This window comes from Ambystoma mexicanum, chromosome 11 (genome assembly GCF_040938575.1).
Source record: "Ambystoma mexicanum isolate Mex_15411 chromosome 11, UKY_AmexF1_1, whole genome shotgun sequence".
Classification (NCBI taxonomy): domain Eukaryota; kingdom Metazoa; phylum Chordata; class Amphibia; order Caudata; family Ambystomatidae; genus Ambystoma; species Ambystoma mexicanum.
Genome location: NC_090934.1, coordinates 817,846,925 through 817,873,196, shown reverse-complemented (window position 1 = coordinate 817,873,196; position 26,272 = coordinate 817,846,925). Strand labels below are relative to the sequence as shown.

The 26,272-nt window shown below is 52.2% G+C and overlaps 1 protein-coding gene across 1 annotated transcript in view; it reads left to right on the top strand.

Moving 5' to 3' along the window:
• Window positions 1-26,272, top strand: part of PIK3C2A (phosphatidylinositol-4-phosphate 3-kinase catalytic subunit type 2 alpha) — a 2,027,647-nt gene that overhangs the window by 1,854,530 nt on the left and 146,845 nt on the right. The window lies entirely within an intron of this gene.

Genomic DNA, 26,272 nt, shown 5'->3' with positions numbered 1-26,272 from the left:
CTGACTGCATACCCGAAGGAGAGGAAAGGGAAGCCTTCCTTAACATTATTAAAGATGGCAAAGATGCCATGTGCGAGTCACTTCAAACTGGCATCGATTCCGCTGACAGTATCAGCAGGGCCATGGCAGCAAGTACGACAATCCGCAGGCATGCGTGGTTGCGAAAGTCTGGTTTTGCTCCAGATGTACAGGCCAGACTTTTGAATATGCCCTTTGACGGCTCTTCTTTATTCGGTAAAAAGGCTGATGACAGTCTGGAAAAGTTGCAGACATCTAAAGCAGCAGCAAAATCTTTAGGAGCTGCAATCCGCCAAACTCCTTTTCGCCCCTCAGGAACCTCTGGGAGAGGAAAGTCCTTTCGCTATTATTCCACATTTGGGAAAGGCAGAGGACAGCCGGCTCAAAGAGGCCAAAGGAGATCCACCCGAGGTGGACGGGTCAAAAGTACTAAAGCTGCAACAGCAGCAGGTGCCTCTTTACCCTCGGCATCTGCATCAGCCGCCCCAAACCACTCTGAGGTCTTTCCACACAAAACACCTGTAGGGGGCAGGTTAACTAACCATCTGACGGAATGGCAGGCTATAACGTCAGTTGTTTGGGCATTTGAGACAGTTGCCCAGAGTTACTGCCTACCCTTTCTACAAACCCCTCCGAGTCATCCACCGGGGCACAGCTCTCTAAAAGTTCCAGATCTGCTCCTCTTGCAGGAAATTGTAGACCTGCTAGAGAAAGGTGCCATAGAACCAGTACCTGTAGCGGACAGGAACGAGGGCTGGTACTCCCCCTACTTTCTCATACCAAAGAAGGACGGAGGACTGAGACCCATCCTGGACTTCCGAGAATTGAACAAGTTCCTCAGGAAGGATAAGTTCAATATGGTAGCTCTCTCTCAGATCCTTCAGGCCCTCCAGCTCCAGGACTGGCTGGTATCTCTGGACCTTCAGGATGCTTATTTCCATGTGCCAATCCATCTCAAACACAGGAAATACCTGAGGTTCGCAATTGGCGACTCTCGTTATCAATTTTGAGTTCTGCCATTTGGGCTGACCTCTGCCCTGAGGGTCTTCACCAAGCTAATGTCGGTAGTGGCTGCGAGTCTAAGGAGGGAAGGGATCCACGTCTACCCCTACCTGGACGATTGGTTGATCAGGGCTGTATCTTCGGAACAAGCTCAGATCCAGCTAGATTATGTCTGCCACTTCCTTCACAATCTGGGCTTCTCCCTCAATTTAAAGAAGTCACAGATGATACCATCACAGAGACTCCAATTCATTGGAGCGGTCCTTGACACTTCCCTGGGAAAAGCCTCGCCACCAAAGGTGAGGGCTCAAGATATTCTGCAGATGGTCAGCAAGTTCCAAAATGCCCAACGTCTCCCAGCCTTCGACTTTTTGAGATTGCTAGGCCTCATGGCATCCTGCATCTTCCTTGTGCCAGAGGCTCGCCTGAGAATGAGATCTCTTCAGTGGGCACTGAGAACTCAGTGGTCGCAATTCTCAGGGAGAATGACAGATCTCCTCCGGATTCCGGACAAGGTAGCCCACGACCTTCTATGGTGGTCCTATCCAGAGCACATCTTGAAAGGAGAACTGTTTTGGCAACGGTGGCCAGAGATAACAGTAGTCACAGACGCCTCACTCATGGGGTGGGGAGCCCATGCCAACGACTTGACCATCAGCGGTTGTTGGTCTCCATCCGGAGTCCAGACTACACATCAACCTATTAGAGCTGAGAGCGATCAGACTAGCGCTGAAAGCTTTCCTGCCATCAGTACAGGGGAGAAATGTCCTGATAATGACGGACAACACGGTGGCCATGCACTACCTCAACAAAAGAGGAGGCGTGGGGGTCACTGCCACTGTGCAGAGAGGCAATGCAGCTATGGTTTTGGGCAATTTAGGAAGGAATCTCTCTATCGGCAGTCCACCTAGCCGGAGAGAAGAACTTCAGAGCGGACGCTCTGAGCAGGCAGAGCACAGTCTCCCACGAGTGGGAGCTAGCTCAGGAAGTCCTTCAAGAGATCTTCGCCCTTTGGGGAACCCCTCGGGTGGATCTATTCACCACCAGCACCAACAGGAAGTGCGATCTGTTCTGTTCAAAGGAATTTCCCCCGAGAGGAGCTCTAGGGGATGCGTTCGTAATGGACTGGGAGTTCCCACTCCTTTACGCGTTTCCACCAGTCCCTGTTATTCCTCAAATGATCAGGAGGTTGAGAAGATTCCAGAAAACCATGATCCTAATTGCCCCGGACTGGGCCAGGAGAACGTGGTACCCGGACCTTCTTAATATGTCCATCTGCCCTCCAATCCGTCTTCCACTCAAAGAGAATCTTCTCTCGCAGAAGGGAGGTCAGGTTCTCTATCCAGACATCAGAACCCTCAACCTTCACGCTTGGCTTCTGAAAGGGTGAGGTACAAGGATTGGGACCTCCCTGATGACGTCATGGAGGTGTTGCTTTCGGCCAGAAGACCAGCAACAAAGTCTTAATACCGCTGCCGTTGGAACAAATTTTGCAGCTGGTGTAGAGCAGGGAATATCAACCCTTTTTCATGTGGTACACCAACGGTGTTATCGTTTCTACTCTACTTGGCAAACTCAGGCCTTCAAGTTGGCACTGTAAAAGGCTATCTTGCAGCGCTTTCAATCTTCAAGCGCACTGCGGAGGAACTATCAAATTTCAAACTACCTCTAGTAATACAATTTCTCAAGGGATTAACTACTGTTTATCCTCCAAGACCATTCCAAGTTCCCTTATGGGACTTAATTTTAGTCTTAAACTTCCTAATGGGTACTCCATTCGAACCACTCCACTCTTGTTCGCTGAGATTTCTCACTTAAAACTGTCCTAGTGGTAGCACTAACCTCTGCTAGGAGGGTGAGCAAGCTACAAGCTCTCTTGTAAACCCCCCCCCCCCATACAATTTTCCATAAGGACAAAGTTGTCCTACAGGTGAAGCCTAATTTCCTCCCAAAGGTGGTTTCTGAATTTCATATTGCTCAGAAAATTACCTTACCTTTGTTCTACCCTCCTCCCCATCCAGGGAAAGAGGAAGAAAGGCTACATAGGCTGGACCCAAGGCGAGCTCTGAGCTTTTACATCAGCAGACTGGCTAGGATTAGGCAAGCAGACCAACTGTTTGTCGGATACTCAGGTCACAAGTTGAGACTACCCATAACAAAACAGACCATTTCCAGGTGGATAATTTTGGACATTCTGGAATGTTACAAACTGGCCGGGAAACAGCCACCCCAAAATCTTAGGGCTCATTCAACCAGGGGTATCGCAGCCTCTTCGGCCCTCCAAAGAGGGATACCTGTCCGAGACATATGTGCGGCTGCCACATGGTCGTCTGCACATATGTTCACAAAATTTTACAACCTGGATTCCTCCACTAGTCAAGAGATCAGATTTGGCAAAGCCGTATTACATTCGGTCCATTCCTAAAAGGGATACATGACATTACTCCCACCTCCAATTACATGCCACTGCTATGGGAGTCTATCAAAGATAAGGAATACGTCGGAGGACAAAATCCCTTCGAAGAACAAGTTACTTCTTACCTTGTAACGTTCTTTCGATGGGATGTTCCTCCGACATATTCCTTATCGCTCCTCCCATCCATCCCCGCAGTAATACTTCCCTTGTGGTTGCAGCTTACGCTCCTTCAAGGTCAATAACCAATTCAGGCATGACTTATCTTATGCTACAAAACGGAACTGAGGAATGGACGCCGCGCGTGGCTGTTTATGGGAATGGTGATGTCGGCGCCGATACGGTGGCTGTCGAGGGACATCGACTCAGCGGACGTCGACGCGCAGCGCCCTTTACAGAGAAAACATTTCTGAGGCCAGCAAGCTGGAGACGAATTGACAAAGATAAGGAATACGTTGGAGGAACATCCCATCGAAAGAACGTTACAAGGTAAGAAGTAACTTGTTCTTCTATAGTAGATATACAGTTGTTGTGCTCTCTTCTGTAGTTGCACTGCATTCACCAGCTTTTGTGACATCTTCAACAGGGATGTCAGATCTCCCGGGAGACTGTGCTTCAAAGGCAGCAGTGAAATAACAAAGCCACCTCTGCAAGCTTTTTAGCATCCTAGGCAATATCACTTCCATTAGTTATGGGGAAAATAGTTCCTCCACCTTTGACTGTAACAATTTCTTGCCATCTCCATGAGTCACAGGGAGCCTTTGTCTCGCATGATTCTTGCACTATGAATTATTTCTGGAATAATGGACTCACTTATGAATGCAGAATCATGAATAGGGTAGATGGATTATTTCTGTACTTGTTATGTCTAAGCACAGTGGAACACTTTCGTTCAATCTCCCTGACAATGAGCAGAGAAAGCAATACATTCTGGACATCATTCCCTCTTGCTAATTTTTCACATAAATGACCAAATTATGCAATTTTATTTTGATGGTGCTGGTACCAACAAATTATGTCACTGGGCTGCACCGCTTTAAAAGATACAAATACAAACTTGTTTAGCGGGTATAGGAAAGATTGCTCAGTAGTATCTTGGCAGAGCATATTATGAAAGCAAGGCCAATATTTCATGAAGGTCTATTTTTACCCTTGAATATACATGTTAGGTGTTGAGTCTTTCGGCACCAGTTGGTGTCTCACTCATTAGTCTTGAGAGTTGTGTGGCAGAAAGCTTGTTTAGAAAGCTGGATTTCCAGAGTTTGGTTGCTCAGACACTGAAGGATCTACTGTCAGCGTATGGTTTCTTGTGAATTGGAATTGACAGTAGAATGTTTCAGGTTTTCCTTGTGAATGGTGTTTCTTGTAGAAAATGTCCTGTTAACCAGATGAGCAGACATCTGTGTTGGTGTTGCTATGTGGACAATGAATTATGTTAATACAGGGACCATGTGTTTAGGGCTCATACAATTCTGTTTAGGTGAAATGCGAAGATGGTCTGCCACATCGGAAAAGGGAAATATCTCAGAAGCAACTTTGGCAAGACTTTCAGCATGGTGACACTGCTGCCATTGTAATTTCCTAGGGGATTGTCTCTTGACTGCAGTCCCGGATCAGTTTTGATTCTTTTGGGACAACGCCAACATTTCATCCAATATTACTGATGCAAACTTTATACAACCCGGCTTTTCTTTTATGATGTGAGCTTGTTTCTTGACTGATGTGAACAGCCCCAAAGGCCTCAATTCCATGAAACCTCATGAGAATGCACTATAGATTCTCTTTCATAGGCAAAGCCTTGAAGGTTGAGTGGAACCTCAATCTTATCTATGCGTTCCAGCCAATCACAGAAACGTTTTGGGTCCACATTGATTTTGTTCGCTCCAGATTGGTCCCGCAGGATGTGGTACCTGGAGCTTCTGAACATTTCCATCTGCCCTCCCTGGTTCCTCCCGGCTAGAGTGGACCTTCTCTCCCAGTTGAGGGTAGGGGTCCTCCGCCTGAACCTCAACAGTCTGAACGTTAATATTTGACTGCTAAGAGGCTGAGATATAAGTGTGATTTGTCAAACAACGTCCTCGATGTACATCCTTTCAGCACGGAAGCCTGCAACTAAAATCCGTGTTTGCCTGCAGGTAGCATACATTCTTAGTTTAGTGTCAGGAGAGGGGTCTGGACACTTTCACATGTGCTACCTTCTCGTTTTTGGAGTTTCTGCTTTATTTTGCCTGGACAGGCCTAAAGTTTGGTACTTGAAGGGGTCCCTGGCCGCTATCTGTTTTGAGAGGGACCCCTGAGAAAGGCTCTTTCTCCAGCATGGTGTCTGGGATGGATTCACATGCTCATGTATATTCCCCGTCGTCAGGCTGGGAATCCTCGGAAAAGAAAAAATCAGTATCAGGTTCGTTTCTGATCTGTCTTTCTTAGTAGTAACCAATCACTGGTCTCTGGGTCATACTGCCCCCAGCCAATGACTGCCCTCTCCCTAAGCCCCGCCCCTGGCAGCCATCCTCAGATGTTTACTGCACGCTCAAGTGTTGGGAGTCCTCGTGCTATAGCTCTCAAGCTTTTACTGCATTTTGCGCTTTTTCATAGAGATTGATCTCATTTTTCAGTTTAATCGAGCCTCAAGCTCCACCGTTTCTACTTCCGATTAACGGGGACCCGTTTCAGATTTATCTACGCCCCTCAAGGGTGAAGTTTTCATCAAGTTACGCTTCTTGGAGGATTCCAGAAGTTTCTGAGGCCTACCTCGTGGATGAGAAGTACATGGCCCAGGAGAAGGGAAGCTCGACTCCCGGCAAACTGTTCAGGATCTGCCCTGGATGCAACCTACAAAATGTGTTCAAGGAGGACGAGCATTCGGAATGCCTTTACTGCCTCCACGAGGACAAAACGCACGTGGAGAAGGGCTATGCGTTTTGCATGAACATGTCGGATCGGACTATGAGGGATCGCCGGACCCGCCTCTCCAACTGGCTGGAAGGCAGCAGGTGACAAGGAGAAAAAGTCCGAACGGTTTTCTAAGTCCTGTGAGGGAGCCCCGGCGATGGGGGCCCAACAGAAGGCAAAGCACCGCAAGTCCGCGGGCACCGGGAGCGCCGAATAGTCGGGCTCCTTGGCTGCCAGGCAGGGCGCACCTTCACCGACGCCCTCAACGGCGAGCCAACGCTCTGGCTCGGCGAAGAGAAAATCCGAGAACCCGTCTAAGCTTCTGGAGAGGCCCAGGTTGATCTTGAAGGAACCGACCGAGGGGGAGCGAGGCGGTCACTCTTCCCCTAAGGTGAAGGCCTCAAGCGTGCCTAAGGCAGCGAAGGCCTTGATCCACCCGGCTAAGGCCTCTATCGAGGGAGTCGCTGCGACACAGGCGAAGCCTGAGGAGGCTATCCCAGTGGAGGAGACCTCGGGGCCCAGAGTTTCCCTGCCTCCGCGGAGGGAATCCTCTTTTAAGCCCATCGAGAAGACCCCCGTGAAGACCCCGGTGGAAAAAGAGGGGGGGCGGTGACCGTTACAGACACGGACACAACCTCCGAGGAGGAACTGGCCGAGAATTTGGAAGAGGCCCAGCCCCACGGGAGGAATCACGAGGAGGGGGACGACGAGAGCGAGGGTGGCAACGGCGACGAGGTTCCCGTGGAGGAACAACCGCCACTCCCGGCACGCCCGTCGTAGCCCGAGCCTCAGGACAACTCGGCGGCCATTTTGATGGCAATCCAAGCATTATGCACAGAGATAAGGACGAGACCGCCCCTACCCCCGACGGACGACCCAGCCGTACCGGGTCCGTCGGGAAGCCCTCCGAACAAGAAGAGAATTCATCCAATGCCCCTTCAGCCCTCACGGCCTTCTCAGCCTTTGTCGCCTTCCCCGATCCCGAGGGACGACACGGGAACGGACACGGCCACGACGGGGACGGATGACGATGGCGGTGATGACGGGACTGGCCTGCTGTCTGATTCCTCGGCGTCCCGCCCGACGAGATTGGCTCCTTCCACGCCATGATTGCTAGGGCATCCGAGCTTTTTCAGCTCTGCCCTGAGGAGAAGAGGAAGGAAGGCTTCCTCTACCAACGGCGCGAGACCAAGAGGAAGACGGTCCTCGTGGTGCCGTTGCTGGATGACATCTGGGACGAGGGACTTGCCCTCCTCAAGAACCCGTCCACGACACCTGCCAAGAGGGACCGGTACGAGAAGTAGTACCGGGTCCCCGACGCCGCCACGTTGTGCCTTAGGGCACAGCCGACCCCAGATTCGGTCGTCTCAGCAGCGGCCAAGAAGAAAGCGCAGGGGGCATCGGCTTCATCCTCAACTTCCCCACTGGACGGTGAGGGAAAGAAGCTGGACGCCGTGGGACGAATCATCTCGTCGCCGGCGACGACGGTTAAGGCGGCCAACGCCCTAGCGATTGTGGCCCGCTACAACAGGGAATTGTGGTACAAGATCGCCCCCCTGTTGTACTTACTCCCGGATGACAAGAGGGCAGAGGCCCTGGCCATCCTACAGGAGGGTGTGAGGTGGCATCGGACCACTGCATAACTGTGGCCACTGACTTTGCTGACACCGGTTTCCGCCAGTTGGGCAACAGCGTTTGCCTTCGACGGCGGGGGTGGCTCAAGGCGACGGATTTCCACCAGGACGTGCAAACCAAGGTTTTGGACATGCCTTTCAACGGGAACAATCTGTTTGGAAAGACTGTGGATGAGTCGCTGCAGGCCATGAAGACCGACCCGGAGACGGCTCGGGCCTTAGGAGTTCTGCAGCAACGGCGATCACCCTTTCGGAACTCCGGGGGCAAGCAAGGTGCCTCCAAAGGATTTGGCGGCGGCTGCTCAACCTACCGTCAGGCGGCCCTCTCCTCGTCGCAAGAAGCCTACAGGGGACAAGGCAAGGCAAGTCAAGTGGATCTTGCCGTCGTCGCCAGGAAGGCCAAGGCAGCAAGGCTGCTTCCAAGCAAGACTGAACCGGCCGTCGCATCTGGCCCCCACCGAAGCACCCCGGTGGGAGGCCGGCTGACAAAGTTCGTCAGCGTGTGGGAATCCATCTCCACCGACCGTTGGGTGCTATATGCCCTGGCCCACGGGCACACTCTGGAATTTCTAAAGAAGTGCCCCGAATTCCGCCCGTGGCCAGGAAGGAAAACCACGTCTCTCAACTGTTGTTAGAGGTAAGGGTGATGCTCAATAAAGGAGCCATCGAGCTCGTCCCAAAGAGGCTCCGGGGCTGCGGAGTATACTCAAGATACTTCCTCGTCAGAAAGAAGACAGGAGGTTGGCGTCCCATCCTGCACTTGCATCGGCTAAACAAATACATCAAGGCACAGAAGTTCCGGATGGTCACCCTCCAGCACGTGCTGGGACAGCTGGAGGAAGGCAACTTCCTATCGTCGTTGGATCTGGAGGATGCGTACTTTCACATCTCCAGCCTAAAAGGACACCGAAAGTTTCTCAGGTTCGTAGTCCAAGGGCGGCACTACCAGTTCAAGGCCCTCCCTTTCGGATTGAAGTCAGCACCCAGGGTGTTCACCAAGTGCCTACCACCAGTGGCGGTGCGGCTGTGCCTGCAGGGGATCCACATCTACCCTTACCTGGACGACTGGCTCATCCGAGGAGGGACAAGGGAACTCGCCGTCGAACACACAGCAAAGACCGTCCGGCTGCTCACGGACCTGGGATTCTCCATCAACTTCCCCAAATCCCACCTGGTTCCGTCGCAGGTCACGCTGTTTCTGGGAGCCAAGCTCGATACAGTAGCGCAGTTGGCCTCACCGTCGGAGGAAAGAACGCAGGCCATCCTGGGCAAGGTACAGCGTCTGCTGGCCACGGTCGTGGCCAGAGTGAGGTCCATCAAATCCCTTCTCTGGATGATGTCTTCTTGCATTTTTCTGGTGCGCCTGTGCAGGCTTTGGATGCGTCCTCTCCAGGAGTTCCTCGATGCCCATTGGCCGCAAGCGACGGACAGCTTCGAGGACAAGATCTGGATCAACAAAGTATTCTGCCATGCAATTCGATGGTGGGACACCCGCGCGCATCTCGCCGCGGGCACAGACTTTCAGACCCCAGCATACCAGGTGATGGTGACGACGGATGCCTCCCAGGAGGGGTGGGGAATGCACACTGGAGATCTTCACGCGAGAGGCCTGTGGCTCCCGGAGGAGAGGCTGCTCAACATCAACATACTGGAGCTCCGAGCAGTGTTCTGGGCCCTCAAGTCATTCCTCCCGTCCCTCAAGGGCAAGGTGGTGAGGATCTTCACCGACAACACCACCACGGTGTTCTACATCCGGAAGCAGGGAGGAACCAGATCCCCAGCCCTGTCCAAGGAAGCCCAGGATCTGTGGCACTGGGCCATTGCCCAGGGGATGTTTCTGGTGCCTTTTCATCTAGCAGGGATAAAAAACACCATCGCCGACTCACTCAGCAGGGAGCTGCGCTCGTGCCACGAGTGGGAACTACGCCAGGATTAAGTGGATCAACTCTTCTGGCGATGGGGCAAACCCCAAATCGACCTGTTCGCGACAGCGACAAACTCAAGTGCCAGAGGTTCGCCAGCAGGTTCCCCCAGCCGAGGAGCATGGGCGATGCTTTCTCGTTCCCCTGGGACGGCCTGTTCCTGTATTCGTTCCCGCCGTTGCTGTTGCTGCTTAGGCTCATCAAACAACTCAAGACGTCCCGGTGCAGGATGATCCTCGTCGCACCGAGGTGGCCGAGACAGATATGGTTCGCGGACCTTCTGGACTCGTCAGCGTTCCCACCAGTCAAACTGTCGACGGATGCAGATATTATCTCCAGAGAAGGAGGCGCCGTTCTCCATCACGACCCGGAGTCGCTGAACTTGCAGGCCTGGCTTCTGCAGCACTAGAGTTTGGAGGGTACGATATCCCGGCTGACTGCAGAGAGGTTCTTGCAAAGGCCAGGGCGTCCTCAACTCTCAAGTGCTATGGACACAAGTTGAAGAGGTTCTCTGTCTGATGCCGTGCAAAGAAGATTAACCCTCTACGGATTACAGCCCCTCAAGTGCTACTGTACTTACTGTCGCTGGCCAAAGCTGGACTAGCTCACGCTTCCATCAAGATACATCTGGCAGCGATTTCCCGATACACCAGAAATGTAGGATGGTCGTCCCTGTGGTCTTATCGCCTGTTGAAGGAGTTTATGAAAGGACTGTTCCGATCGTTCCCGCCGGTGAAGGCTTCAGCCCCGGCGTGGGAGCTCAACGTGGTGCTGACCAGGCTCATGGGCCCGCCATTCGAGCCCTTGCATTTGGCTCTGTTGATGTTCCTGTCGTGGAAGGCAGCGTTCCTTGTGGCTATCACCCCTGCATGACGCGTGTGAGAGATTCAGGCCCTTTCCTGCAAGCCTCCATACTTGACTTTCCACGAGACGAGGGTGGTGCTGAGGCCGCACCCCTCCTTCATGCCCAAGGTGCCGTCAGACTTCCATCTCAACGAGCCCTTGGTGTTACCAGTCTTTTTCCCTTCGCCTTCGTCGCCGGCCGAGAGGACTTTGCACTCACTGGATGTAGCTAGAGCGCTGAAGTTCTACGTGGCCCGAACGAAGAATTTTCAGAAGACATCACAGCTGTTTTTGAACTTTGGACCTGTGAACCAAGGGAAGGCTCTCTCGAAGGCTTCCATTTCCAGATGGCTCTCCGGCTGCATCATGCACGGTCATCGGTTGGCAAACCGACCGTTGCCCGGCCGTCCGAGAGCCCATTCGACCAGAGCGATCGCTGCTACCACGGCGTTCTTGTCTGGTGTGCCCCTGCTGGACATCTGCAGGGCTGCTACGTGGAGGTCGATGCACACCTTCACGAGATTCTACTGCGTCGACTGGGATTCCAGGGAGGAGTCCAGAGTCGGCCAGGCAGTGCTGCGCAACCTGTTTGCTTAAGGTGAGCCTTGTGAGGAGGTAAGAGATGCTTAATGTTGAGTTTTATGTAATGCTTAATGTTGAGCCCTTGCCACCTCCCGTGGTTGTGCATGTGTGTACTGCTGTGTATTCTTATATTCATGAGCATGTGAATCCATGCCAGACCCATGCTGGAGAACAACAGTTACAGGTAAGTAACTTGTTCCCTCTTCACAATCCCCACTGTTATACAGTTTTTGCAGGGCATGTGCAACCACTTTTACCGGTGCCAGTTTTGTTGTTACTGTGAGGGACTTCAATTTAGTGTTGCATTTCCTCGTGGTAGCTCTGGTTGAACACCTGCATTCATATTCATTATGGTTGCTCACCCTTAAGGTGGTTTTTACAGTAGCCATCACTTGTGCTTGATAGGTGAGCGAGATTTAGGCATTGTTTGTTGAACATCTCGACTTGGTCTATTCCGAGGAGAAGGTGACTTTGAGAATGAGGCCGTCCTGCTTTCCCATGTTTATGTTGGACTTTTATCTCTCTCAGAGGATCCATATTCCTGTTTTTCTTTCTCTGCCTCACCCGTCCAAGACGGTGGAGTAATTCCTTCGGCTGGACACGGTGTGTGCCCTCTGCTACTATGTTTCTTGGACGAGAGAAATCGCGAAAGATTACCTGTTTGTTGTGGGTTTGCTCAAGCTGGCAGTGCTGTGACTAAATGGACCCTTTCGAGATGGGTCATCCTCTGCATCTAGAAATGCTACAATGTGACTGCGAACGATATGCCCGAAAGTCTCAGCGCTCATTCAACCAGATGCCTGGCTGCCACCTCTTCCATAAAGATGGGACTTTCTGTATACGTTTGACAAACGTTATTGCTTGGATTCCCTGTCAGTTCATAACACTCTTTGGCCGAGCTGTCCTCCAAGGTTGTCTGTTTTCAGTAGTGTCCTCTTGCTCTCCTTCCTCCTCCAGATTTACATACTGCTAGTCTGTCGTGAATGAGGAATGTGTGGAAGGATGTAATCCATTTGAAGATTACATGACTTGCCTTTTGTTTTTCTGAAGTTTGTTCCTCCCACAGATAGCATGTATACTTAATGTGTTCTACTGTCCCTCAGCTGTTGAGGAGAAAATGATAGAATTGAGGCATGGGGTGCAGTGGCTCCATATATACTTGTCCTGATGTCCCTTCTGGTGAGGGGCACGTGACTGTGCCGAGTGGAGCTCACATGGAGCTTTGATGGGCCCACTGATGGTGAAAAGGGTTCTGAGGACAGCTGGTACTGGAGATAGAATATCATATATGAGTAGTCTGTGGGAGGAACATTCATCCAAAAGTAAATTACTGACAGCTGAGTAATTTATCATTTTGTTTCTAAAATACATACTAAACTTCTGGATATGCCCTTTGACATGGACAATCTCTTCGTTCAGAGGGCGCATGAGTCTCTGGATGCCTCCAAAGCCACTGGAAAATCCTTCTGATTGGCTGTCTGACAACAGCCATGCTCCACTCTCTCCAGGTGTTGTTCATTTTGGGTCTTTCTACTTGACCCACCATGTCAAAGGTTTGGTGCCCACTGATGGCAAGCAAGGCCAGAAATACCTTTTCCTCCCAAGGTAGGGAAAGGGGAGCACAGAGATGTGGTGGTGCCCCGTCCTTCATCCCTACTGGGACTCCAAGCCCAAAACGCCTCTGATTTGGATTTCGCTCACCTGTCTGCAGTGAGGAGAGGGCTGTCTTTTCACCTCAGGGTTTGGGAGCTGTGAAGGCATCATGAAGCAGACACAAACAACACGTTCAAGTTTGGTCAACAAAGTGTTATTGACTCGAAATGAAGGGTTGGATAAAACCTAACTTGCCCTATACTAAGATGGGATTTATCTACCGAAATAAACTAAGGATCGTCTTGTCAGGAAGTCCAAGGCAAAAGTCTGTATACAAGACCTATAGTTGCCCTTGCGCCTAAATGTATAAAATGTGTAGGGAGGTCAGCAACAAAATAAACAGTGTTCAAAGTAAAGTTCTGAGCTTCTTCCAGCTCTTGATTTGGGATCAGCCTCCCTTCCCCAAGCTAACAATAGTTCATAAAACACAGAGGTTTCTTCCCCATTAATTCAAATCTTCCAGCTCTCAAAACAACACAATTCCCTGGGACACTTCCCAACTCTTATGATATTGTCACTTTTCACCAGTTCACATAGGCAGTTCAGTCCCTCAGCTTCAAAACCACACAAGAAGCTGTTGTAAAACATAAGCTTCATTATAGGTGCTTTCAGTGGCTTTTCAATACAGGGGGCACTCGGTCTAGGCGCAGTTGTTGGACCACACGGTCCACCCATTACAGGTCACGCAACTGATACCCCTTCTTGGCTGCTTTTCCTTCCAGGCTATTCCACTGCTTTAACTTGACAGTGTTACTTGATTCATTTGCCTGTGTCACACTCGCCTGACACTGTGTCGTGGCTTGTTTGGCCACTATGCATTTGTCACACTTTCTGGCATTCTCCTGGCTTGTGCCAATGCTTATTTCCTTATGACATACAGTTCCATTAGTACTTGTGTTTGCTTCCCACTTCGTTCGGTATTCAAAAGTTCTTATTATTCTCCAACATGGGGTCTGGCATGGATTCACATGCTCATGAATATTCACAGTCTTCAGGCCGGGAATCCTTAGTAAAAGAAAATCAGTTTCACTTTCACTTATAAACTGTATTTCTCCTTTAAACCAATCACTGTCCTCTGGGTCATACTGCCCCATTCGAATTGAGCCCTCTCCCTAAGCCCCTCCTCTGGCAGAAATCTTCAGATTTTTACTGCACGCTGCAGTGTTGGGAATCCTCGAGTTAGCTCTGCAAGCTACTTCTAAGTTTTTTCAAGTTTTCGATGGAAAAAGGTTCTACTGGCGACAGCAGAGATCCGTTGTCTGTGAATTTCAGCACTCCTCAAGGGCGAAGATCGTCAAAGTTTCCAGAAGGCCATTTGGCCTACTTTGCACCCTACGACTATGACGGAGGAGAAGGAGGGAAGGTCCCTCTTCAAGCTCTGCGCCAAGTGTGGCCTACGGAATTTGTTTGTGGAAGACAAGCACATACAATGCCTCTACTGACTGCATCCGGACCATAAAGAGGCAGACTGCGCGATATGCCTCGGCTTCTCCAAGAAGACGACGAGGGACAGGCACAGTAGACTGGCGGTGTGGCTTAACGCAAGGCCTCTGCCCCGTGCCCCGAGCAGGGTCATGCCTCACCCAGGACTGGCCTGCCCGAGGAGCGGTCTTCTATGTCCTTTGAGGGTGCCTTATCCGTTGGGGCCCAAGACAAGGCCATGGACCGCAAGTCTGAGTCCCCCGGCGTTGCCGCAGAAGCGGGTCTCAAAAGTGGATAGGGCGCGATCGACATCACCCTCCGCCTAGATTGCCAGCTGGCAATAAAGCTCCTCCTTAAAGAGGAAATCATCTACCCTGGCTAAACAGTGGGAGAAGTCGGAGAAGCCGCGGACAGAGGAGAAGAAGGCGGCCTAACTGCCCAACCAGGCCCAATTGATGTTGACGATAGAGTTGGTGGCAGCTGCTCTCTCGACGACTAAGGGAGCTGACCCTGTAAATGTAGCCCCCATAGCACAGAAAGTATTCTTTAGCAAAGTCTGCGGGCACGCCAGAAGGAGGGAAACTGGCTCAGACCTTGGTTCCAGCCCCACAGGGGGAAAAAAGGGGGGGCGCGAGGAGGCCCCGAAACAGCCCTCCCAGCCATGGCTCAAGCCATGGAGGTCTTGTCCACACATGAGGACCAGGAGTCCTTGTACACGGTCCAGGAGGACGTGGTAGAAGAAGAGGATGACAGTGACGACAGAGATGACGTGCGGGCCAAATTTTACGATTCCGCCAGCTCAACATGGGGATGTGTGTCTGGACATTCTGTCAACCCTTCATACCTTGGTGTCAAAGATCCAGAAAAGGATGCCACCAGGCCGGCTCCAGTGGTCCCCCAGGCCCTCATTCAGCCTCCAACTAAGAAGAGGAAGCGTCATCCGATGCCCATTTCAGCCGCCACACCCACGTCGGTCCCCATCTCCCCCAGTAGACCCAGACACAGGTATAGGGACAGATACGGACATGGCTACGGTTGGCGGCGATATCGTCGCAATGGGCAGCGGGTCTCCGCTTTTGCCTAGACAGTCCCCACCAGACGAGCTGGGGTCGTACCACTCTTTGAACGCCAGAGCCTACAAGCTTTTTCAGCTTGTGCCCGAAGAATCCAAGAAAGAGTGTTTCGTGTACCAGAGGCGCAAGACCAGGAGGAAGACAATCATGGCGGTTTCCCTCCTAGACCACATGTGGGAAGAGGGCCTCGCCCTCATGAAGAACCCTTGCACAGCTACAGCTAAACGGGATAGAATGGAGAAGAAGTATCGGGTGCCAGACTCTGCAGCCAAGTGCCTGAGGTTGCAACCATCGCTGGATTCGGTGGTATCAGTGGCCACGAGGAAGCGGTCGACTAACCCATCCTTGTCTTCGGTCCCTCCGGATAGCGAGTGGAAGAAGCTGGACGTCATGGGAGGGAAGGTGATTTACACCGTGGCGTCCACTATCAAGGCGGCAAACGCACTAGCGATCCTGGCCAGGTACGACAGGGAGCTGTGGTACAAGCTGGGCCCTATTCTGGCGTTGCTCGCAGACAATAAGAGGATGGAGGCGATCTCTCTTTTCCGGGAGGGGGAAGTTGCGTCTGACCATGCCATTACTGTGGCATTGGTAGTCACCGGCACGGGGTTCTGGCAGATGGGGGAACAGTGTGTGCCTTCGTCGACCAGGCTGGATGAAGGCCACACATTTCCAGCAGGAAGTCCACGCGAAGATGTTGGACATGCCCTTTGATGGAGAGAGCGAGTCCCTCCAGGCCATCAAGGTGGATACTGAGATGGCCCATTCCTTGAGCACTCTCCAACAGCAGCCTCTTTTTTTTGCTCTTGCAGGGGAAAGTCAAGCAGGTCGTCCAAAAGTTTCTCCACTTCGTACTGCTAACCTCCCAGCTCTATGACCCAAGAAGCCTACAGAGGCCTTTCCCAGGCCTAAGGTAGCAGAGGACAGCGTCTCTTTCGCCCGCAGGGCAGGACGCCGGCTCCGAAAAAATCCTGAACCGGCTGAGACGTCGGGTCCCCACACGTGCAGCCCAGGTGGGCGGCCGGCTGACAGGGTTCATCAGCGAGTGGAAGATTACCACAGACAGATGGGTGCTGGACGCTATTGCCCAAGGACACACTCTAGTTTCAACGCAGGTGTCCGCATATCCCTCCGGTGTCCCGTCAGGAGCAGCACATTCCTCAGTTCCTGGAAGAGGTGTGGGCCATGCTGCGAAAAAGGGGCGATAGAGATAGTGCCCCAATGACTCTGGGGCTCCGGAATGTATTCCAGATACTTTCTGGTCAGAAAGAAGACGGTTGGCTGGAGGGCCCATCCTAGACCTACGATGTCTCAACAAGTACTTAAAGTACCAAAAGTTCAGGATGGTTACGTTGCAGCACATGCTCGGCCAGCTGGAGGAGGGAGACTTCTTGACATCGCTGGACCTGGAGGAGGGCTATTTCTGCATCCCAATTCACAAGTAACATTGAATGTTTCTGCATTTCGGAGTGCAGAGTAAGCACTACCAGTTCAAGGCTCTGCCTTTCGGATTGAAGTCGGCCCCCAGTGTGTTCACAAAATGCCTGGCACTGGTGGTGGCCCACCTTCGTCTACGGGGCATATACGTGAACCTCGACGACTCGCTCATTCAGGCTGGCTCATGGGAGTTGGCACTCGGACACATGGAGGCAGCCATCCAGCTACTGATGGACCTGGGATTCTCCATGAACTATCCAAAGTCCTGCTTAACACCATTGCAGAACGCGCTGTTCCTAGGAGCCAAACTCAATACAGTGTCCTGTCTGGCATCTCCCTCGGATGAGAAGGTAGCGGCCATTGAAGGGACTGTGCAGCAGCTGTTCTCGATGAGGACAGCCACGGTGCGCACCGTCAAGTCATTGCTCAGCATGATGTCATCGTGCATCTACCTCATACTGCTCTGCAGGTTGCAGATGCAACCTCTTCAGGATTTCCTGGATGCTTGTTGGATTCAGGTGTCTGGAAGCTTCACGGACCAGATCCCACTCAACGAGGAGTTCTGTCGTGCGATAGAGTGGTGGGTCGTCCGCTCCAACATCGCCCCTGGATACTGAGTTTCAAAACCCTCCATACCGGTGTTAGGCAGAAACCTGTGCAATTCCCTTAGGGACCACTGCAAAAGGCTTAGGACTACAGGTGTTGGCAGTAAACCCAATTGGTAGCAGTCTGTACCACCCAGATTTACCTGGTAGCTGTGGCTGAGCAGCCAGACTTCTCTCAAGAAGAGTTAGACAGTATATAGAGTATACAAGATAGGTACCAAAATACAGTAGCACAAGCAAACACTGACCAGAGCTTTGGTATCAAAGTATATAATTATTTATTTAAAGACACACTTCTAGAAACACTCCAGCACTATTATTGTAAGCAAGTTCAAAACAGTCACTATTATTATATATGCATCCCTTATTCCTTATTAGACAAGTCTTCGTTAACACCACTTATTTTCAGACGGAGGTGAGCGCTTAACTAAAGATGGCACTCCAAAAAGTTATCAAAAAAGGGTGGGAAAAGGCAGAAATTAGGAAAGCACACAACACTAATACTTAAGAAGCACCCAGCAAGGCAGGAAAGTCAAAGTCTACTTGTGAGAAAAAAGTTCAGAGGCCAGGCTCCCTCTTAGAGCGAGTAGAACACCAATGCGCCCAAGATCACACAGTTTAAGAGGCTTGAAAAGTCTTGCAGAGAGTTCAAAAAGGAATTCCTTCAGCTCAGAAAAGTTCAGTTAGCCAGCCTAGGGTCGGCCCAGGTAGTAAGTCGAGGATTTAGTAGTCACCCCATACAGACCGTTGCAAGGGAGGCTAGGCAGGCAGAGTACCTTTAAGATGGAGAGGATCCTCCAGTGGGGGCAGTTGTTCCTGGCAGCGGGTGCAAGTCGCGGCGTCGTCCAGAGGAAGAGAAGATCTCGCCGTGGAGGAAAGCTGAAGGTCGTTGCACTGCCAGGGAAGAAACCAGCCGCAGAGTTCTCCGGTTAAAAGGTACTACCCTTTTATTCACGGTAGTGGTAAATCGTGGTATCCCGGTTGCCGGGGTGCTTGGCACAGGCAAGGCGGCCACGAGATGATCCGGGAAGGCGAAAAGGTGGGCAAACTGGTTATCCCCACCTGTCAAAGGAAGAAGACTCCTCGGAATGAAGATCTCCTCCGTCTTCGGGAAAAGTGGTGAGACGGTTCAGCAGGGCTCCACCGGTGGTGTCGTTGCAGGTCGGCTCAGCTTCTCCCTCTTCTGATTTTTTGGTCCTGTGGCGACTTTTGAGGTTCCAGTCCCCAAAGCCCTGCTTTTATGCAGAAAACCCCCATTCATCAGTCCTAGCTGTCACTCAAACATGTTAAGTGGTGAGCCGGGCGGCTCACCACTGGGCCAATCACACAAGAGTGCGACTTGAGTTGCCGAGGCAACTCAGTCCAGGGTGCCTAAACCCCCCTCCCACACATCCTGTAGACCCAGACAGAGTGGCACCACTTTTGGAGGCTTCTGTGTAGAAGCCCGCCAAAAAGTGGAACAAAGGGCTCGACTTGGGTTGGAGTTACAGAGGCGAACACAAACGCCATTTTAAAACCGAGTTCCGGCAAAAAGACCTAACCGGGGAATAAATATTAAATAAATCACCCAGCGGTATCTTTAACATTGGACCAAAAAGTGGTGCGTTTAAAATGAATGGGAAAATCCCATAGAAAATATTCTGGTGGAATATTTCGTGTGGTAACCACTGCCACCAGCCAGAAACTCGACGAGGGGGGACTGCACAGTGCCACCTCGAAAAACAGACCCAGGGGCAATCTAATTACCCCTACCAGTACTTCCACAATATGATGGTTTGTACTGGTTCTGTTCCCAGTTTAAGACTAGTAAAGTCAATGGGGACTTTACATGCCCTGGGAGACAATAGTCAGTCCCAGGGTATGGAGTCTATGTTTGGGGGTCGCTACGACACCCCTGTGTCACGGCACGGAGGGTGCTGTGGGACACATGTGCATAAAGATGTTTCCTATGGGTGCGAGAAAAGATCCCATAGGCATTAAACACAAAAATAGCCTAGAACACACGTAGCAAAAATGCCTACGAGTGGAAAAAAGAGTCTCACTCTTAGCTGGTAAAAAGAAATAAACCCTTCAAATCCAGCAAAGCTGCTGGGGGACTCTATAGGTAAGGGAAATGGCTATAAAATGCGAATTCTCCCCAACAGGAGGAACCTCTCAGGTTCTCATACCAGCACGAGTACCAAGGCTAATTCAGCTACCGGCCGGCAGGCCGAGGTGTCAGTGGATCCTCCCGGTGACAGTGCTTAGGGACCGGATGGTTCTTTTACCAGGTCTTCACCCGAGGGGCCATGCCCTAGTACCGGTAACAAGTCTTTGGGGGCGCCTATACACAATACTACACCAGCGTACCAAGGCTAGTCCAGCTACCGGCCTCACGGCTGAGGGGTCTCCAGATCCTTTCTGGTATCAGTGCTGAGGGACCGCAAGATTCTTTTACCAGGCTTACGCCCAAGGGGCTACGCCCTAGCACTGGCTTCATGTCCGATGGGGCGCCTTCACGCAGCACTACTGGCAGTCCTGCCAAGGGCAATGCGCCTTGCAGGTCACGACCTGAGGTGCGGGATAGGCCTTATGTTCCAACACTAAGTCTCTTGGGCGGGGCTATTTCCAGCGAGCTAGGCACCACGACTTTGGCACTTGACATGCAGCTCGACAAAACGACTGCCGCGCCAGACAAGATGGCTGCTCGCCCGATACCTCCTTCTGGCTGAGCGGGTGGAGGAACAAGTCACATGGTGGGACTGGTGTCAACCAGGTGCATTACCTACAGTTTATTCATCAGCAGTGCAGGGCAGGTTTGCCCTGCACCCCAGGTAGTGTGCGCCGCAGCCCCAGCAGCCATTGGCCACTCCGTCAATATCTCCTGCCACCTCTACAGCCTCCGAGGACAGGTTCTTTGAAAGGTTCCTAGGGCTGATGCAAACTCCCCAGATGGGGGTCATCCTCCGGGATGATATCAGGGCATGCTCCCCCAGGTCACCCCACCCGCGCCCATAGTCATTCCTCCTATGGCTCCGGCGCCACAGACCCCAGCGCAGCCACCACTTCCCCAGCCGGCTCCTCTGATTCCGGCTTCCCTGCCTCCCACCGCACAGACGGTTCCACAACAGCCTCCGCAGCCCACGGTGCCCAGCACTCCACCCGTTCCGGACCCTCTGAGCACACTGGTGGACACAGATGAGGAGGAGGACCCCGACATGCCATCTTCAGCCAGAGCCTTCCAGGTACGCCTTGCAGGTTTGGCAGAGTAGTTGGGCCTTCCTCAACCCGAGGTAGAGAAGCCCGAGGAGGGGGTTTTAGCAGAAGTCCTCTCCCTAAGATTCCCCTCCAAAATGGGGATACCGATGCAGAAAGACATAGTCGCCCTGGCCATGAAGGGGTGGCTCAAGCCGCACTCGGCCCAGCCTATCACTCTGCTCCTTGATGCCAAGTATAGGCAGATGGTGGGGGATACACTCTTATTTGCAGCGCATCCTCAACCACACTCTTCTGTGATCGCTGCAGCGTCACACTATTCTGAGCCTCAGTCGTCCTCGGACACCTCGTTGTCAATGCTGCTAGGCAGGAGGAGAAAGTCTTGGTGGCGTACGGAATAAAACTGTACTTAAACACCTCTTTGCACCTGCATCAGGCCAACACAGATGCATGCTGGCAGCCGCTAACCAAAGGCTCTGGCGGGAGATCGCAGATTTCCTCCCAGAACTTCTGGAACAGAGCCAAGCGCGCTTCAAGGCGGGCCTAGGAGAAGCCAAGCTTGTAGCACAGGATATCATGGAGTCCACACTGGCCCACATCGATACCTCTTGCCGGGCCTCTGCATTGCCACGGACATGAGAAGAACGGCCTGGCTCCGGGCTAAAGCCGATGTCCAGGAACACATATTGGACCTTCCATTTGAGGGTAGTGACCTCTTCCACCCCAACACGGATGAAGAGGTAGATAAGAAACAGCTAGCAGACCGCAAAGTCTTTATCTATTCTTACAAAAACCACGCCCAAGTCCTACACCCAGTCGCAGCAACGCTCCGACAAGGGGCGGGCATTCAGCGGGTTCCAGGGCTTCCAAGAATGGAGGGCCAGGCAACCTGACCATTCTCCGAACCAGCATCGGAGGAAACAACAAAAGAAGGGGTGGGGGGGCAAGGGTTTTCTTCCAATCCCCTCCTCCGCATCAGCCTCAAAGGAGAAAGCATGGCACGCCCCTTCGGGTCCACGTATCTCTTGGGGGGGGGTGGGCAGGCTTCCCTCAAAGGTACAATTTTGGTGCCAGAATCTTGCAGACCCCTGAATCCTCTCCGTAGTCTCCATGGGGCTCTGTCTACCGCTACCTTCCTCTCCTCCCTCCTGCTCTCCTTCCCCACTGACTGGCACAGCAACTCTGTGGGCAGAGATCCGCTTGCTCGTCAGGAGCCAGGCAGTGGAAGAAGTCCCAGCCTCCCAGCGAGGATTGGTCTTCTATTACAGGATTTTCCCCATACAGAGGAAGAACCAGGCTGGCCTGAGAGTTGCGTTGGACCTTTCCTCCCTCAATCTCTCCCTCCCTCTGCAAAAATTCAAACTGGTTGCGCCAGCTCGTATTGTGGAAACACTGGTCAGGGGAGACTGTTGTCCTCCATGGATCTAAAGGACGTGTACCTACACGTCCCGATTTGGCAGCCACATCCTTCCTTACTGCGCTTCAGGATCATTGGCGGCCATTTCCTATACAAGGTGCTGCCCGTTGGCCTCAACTCGGCCCCCAGGGTATTTACCAGGTCGATGAATGCAGTGGCAGCCCTCCTCAAGTGGCCATCACGTTTAACAAAACCTAGACGAGGGGCTCGTCCTGGCCACATCTCCAGAAGCGGTACAACTGACCACCTGAGCACTAACAAAACGACATGGGGTTCACTATCAATCTCAAGAAGTTTCAGCTGCAGCCCACGCATAGCCTGACCTTTCGTGGTCCTCATATGGGACAGGAGCTCTGTGAGAGTTGTTCCACCGGAGGACAAGATTGTGGCCATCAAGAAAGCCACAGCTCACTTCCTCTGCAGCACAGTCAGCTCGGACTGTTGGTACCAACACCTCTTGGGTCTTATTGCAGTGGTGCGGTTGGTTGTACCCCACACAAGGCTCAGGAGGAGGAGGTTACATCTGCATTTCGCAGCATCATGTAATCAGGATAAAAGGCTCGCAAGCGGAGCCATTCAGCATTCCTCCTTTTCTCCCCTTGGACCCCCAGTGGTGGTCCGCAGACTACAAGAGAGCCACTCTGGACAACCACAGCGTCCATGGAGTCTGGACTCGGCAGGAGTCCCACGCCAATTGGCTAGAATTGAGGGCCATATGGCTTGCTCTCGGGCCTTTCTTCCCCTTCTCAGGGGCAAGACAGTTCTGATCCAGACAGACAACTCCACCGGCATGTACTATGTCAACAAGCAGGGGGGTACCAGATCCCCTCCGCTGTGCACCCTAGCAGTCAGCATGTGGGAGGGGGCTCTAGAGAACGTTCACTTCCCGAGGGTTATCCAACTTGGAACCAGACAGGCTCATCAGACTAGGGGCGGACAATTACGAGTGGCAATTGAACAACCTGGTACTGAAGGAGATCTGAGGTGGGGGCACCCACAGGTGGATCTGTTTGCCTCCCGGGTCAACAGGAAAGGCTGGCAGTTTGCTCCTGCCAGGGGCAGGGCTCTAGCTCCTTGGGAGAGACATTCCAGATACCATATAACTACATGTTGGCATGGGCCTTCCCGCCTACACCCCTGGTACACAGGGTGATCTGCAGGATAAAGGAATCCCAGCACCTCAGCATCATCTTGATAGCTCCTTGGTGGCCGGCGAGACCGTGGTTCTCTGAGCTACTCAGCCTATCGGACAGATAACCCATTCACCTACCGCTGGGCCCAGCTCCTCTCCTTACCCAGCAGGGGGGCAGGGTACTCCATCCTGCTCCTCACAAACTAGCCCTCGCAGCACGGTTCCTGAGCCAGTTACTCAAAAGCACTTGAGCATATCTCAGGCTAACCTTGAGTGAATCCAGGGCGCTAGAAGCAAGGCTTCTAGTAGCCAGTATAAGAGTAAATGGTCTAGATTCTGTCATCGGACCAACTCTAGGGAGATCGATCCCCTTGGGTGTACCTTGGAGGACGTGCTCTCCTTTTCGGCACACCTTGTGCATTCCGGCGTACAGGTTGATGCATGCTGCACATATCTGGCAGCCATAGGGGCTTAGAGGAATTCGGTGGAGGGCCTCTCCTCCTCTGCCAACCCACTTGGGGGCCTCCACAGGCTTTTCCCACCTATAAAGAAACCACACCCCGTGTGGTCCTTAACATGTGTTGGGCGCCTTGGCGCACAAACCTTTTGAGCCAGTGGCATCCGCGGACATCAGGCTGGTCACCATAAAGACAGCTCTGCTCGTGGGCCTCACCTTGGCGCGCAGAGTCAGTGAGGTCCACACTCTGGTGGCCTAAGAGCTCTAAACTTCCTTTCACAAGGACGGGGTCGTCCTACAGACGCACTTCCTACCCAAGTTGACTTCCTCCTTCCATCTCAACGAGGAAATAGTCTTACCCACCCTCTTCGCTGACCTCAGGACGAGCCTCAGAGGGTTTTTCACCGTCTGCAGGTCAGACATACTACCTGGACAGGACAGTGGACCTCCGCAAGTCGGATGTCCTCTTTGTCACTTTTGGTGGTTCAAGGCCTGGCTATCAAGCCTCCAAGCCACCGGAGCAAGTTGAATGGTCACAGCCATCAAGGAGGCCTATGAGAGGCAGCACAAACCAGTGCCGGCCAATTTGCATGCCCATGCGGTCAGAGCCAAAGCCACGGCCATCGTGTTCCTCCGGCATGTGCCGTGGCAGGTAATCAGCAGGGTGGCTACCTGGGCTACCCCTTCAGCTTTCTGTAAGCACTACTGTTTGGACGCTGCCTCTAGCCTATCAGCGTCTTCTCTGGTTAAGGTGCCAGTTGTTTCAGATCTTCTCACCAGAGAGGGAGGCGCAATCCTTCATCACGGCACATGATCGCTGAAGGTGAGTGTTTGGCTCCTGCAGCCATACAGTTTGGAGGATATGCTTTGCCTGCGGACAGCAGAGAGGTCTTCGCCAAGGCCAGGGCATCGTCGACTTTGAAGTGCTGCGGTCACAAGTGGAAGCATTTCGCTTTGGGTTGCCGGTCTCAGAAGGTTACCCTTCTGAGGGTCACGGCCAGGTCTCTAGGAAGATCTTCACTTTGGTCCCACCGGCTCGTCAAGGAATTTCTCAATGGACTGTTTTGATCCTTCAGTGAAGGCTTCTGCCCCAGCGTGGGAACTCAACGTGGTTCTGATGAGGCTCAGGGGTGCCCCCTTTTGAGCCTATGAATCGGGCCCCTCTCAAGTTCCTCTCGTGGAAAACTGCTTTCCTTGTGGCCATCACCTCTGCCAGGAGGGTTGGGGAGATCCAGGCTCTATCCTGCAAGCTACCATACCTGACTTTTCCATGATGCGAAGAGTTTTCAGAAGACTTCACAACTGTTTGTGAACTTTGGGCCTGTGAACCATGGGAAGACCTTATCCAAGACTTCGATCTCAAGGTGGCTGTCCGGCTGCATCATGCACTGTCATTGGTTGGCGAACCGACTGCTGCCTGGCCGTCCGAAAGCCTACTCCACCAGAGCGATCACTGCGACAACAGCGTTCCTCTCTGGTGTGCCCCTGCTGGCCATCTGCAGTGCTGCTACATGGAGGGCCACACACATCTTCACGAAGTTCTACTGCGTCGACAGGGATTCCAGGGAGGAGTCCAGAGTCGGTCAAGCAGTGCTGCGCAACCTGTTCCCTTGAGGTGAGTTTGTTCCGGAGGCAAGAGTTAATTGCTTCTGTTGAGCCTTGCCACCTCCCATGGTTGTGTAATGTTGTACTGCTATGTATTTGTTTTTCATGAGCATGTGAATCCATGCAGGATCCCATGCTGGAGAAGGAACAAGTTACTTACCTGTAACTATTGTTCTCCAGCATGGGTCTGGCAGGGATTCACATGCAAACCCTTCCTCCAACCCCTCTGCGGCTCTTCCTGGTCATCCTGCCACTTTACGTGCTTACCAAATCGGAAGATGGATGCCAGAGGAGGGGCGTATTGAGAGGCCTGTCATTGGATGGGGGCAGTATGACCCAGAGGACAGTGATTTAAAGGATAAATACAATTTATAAGTGAAACTGTTTTTCTGTTACTGAGTATTCCCAGCCTGACGACGGGCAATATTCATGAACATGTGAATCCACGCCAGATCCATGCTGGCGAACAATAGTTACAGGTAAGTAACTTGCTGTTTGCTTTCAGTTCATTTGATATTAAAAAGTATCAGTAATTGTTTTCAATTCGCTTTTAATCAATGTTTCTTGTTTGCTTCTTCATATGCGCCTACCAGCCCAGTGTTTCCCCTTCGTGGTTCACTCACTGGTTGGATCTTAGCCCCCTTGCGAGGCCCTCGACCGCCACGTGTTTCCTCCTTCCCACACAGTACCTCGCTCTCTCTCCCGGCGGCTACCCGTTGCTCTGCTCACCCGGCGGTGCTCCTCCTGCAGCTCGGGATCTCTACAACTGCTTCGCTGGGTATAGTATTCCCACTATTTTATATCAGACAGTACCATTATGTTTTGCCTTTCATGAGACATTTCCTCCAGTCCTGTAGATCTTTCTTTCAAAAAGACACAAGATGACTGGAAGGAGTCTTCCAGCTTTACGTAAATGAAGTCCATTTAAACTTGCAATAAACTTAAAGCAATACTTCGGGTTCTCCAGCAT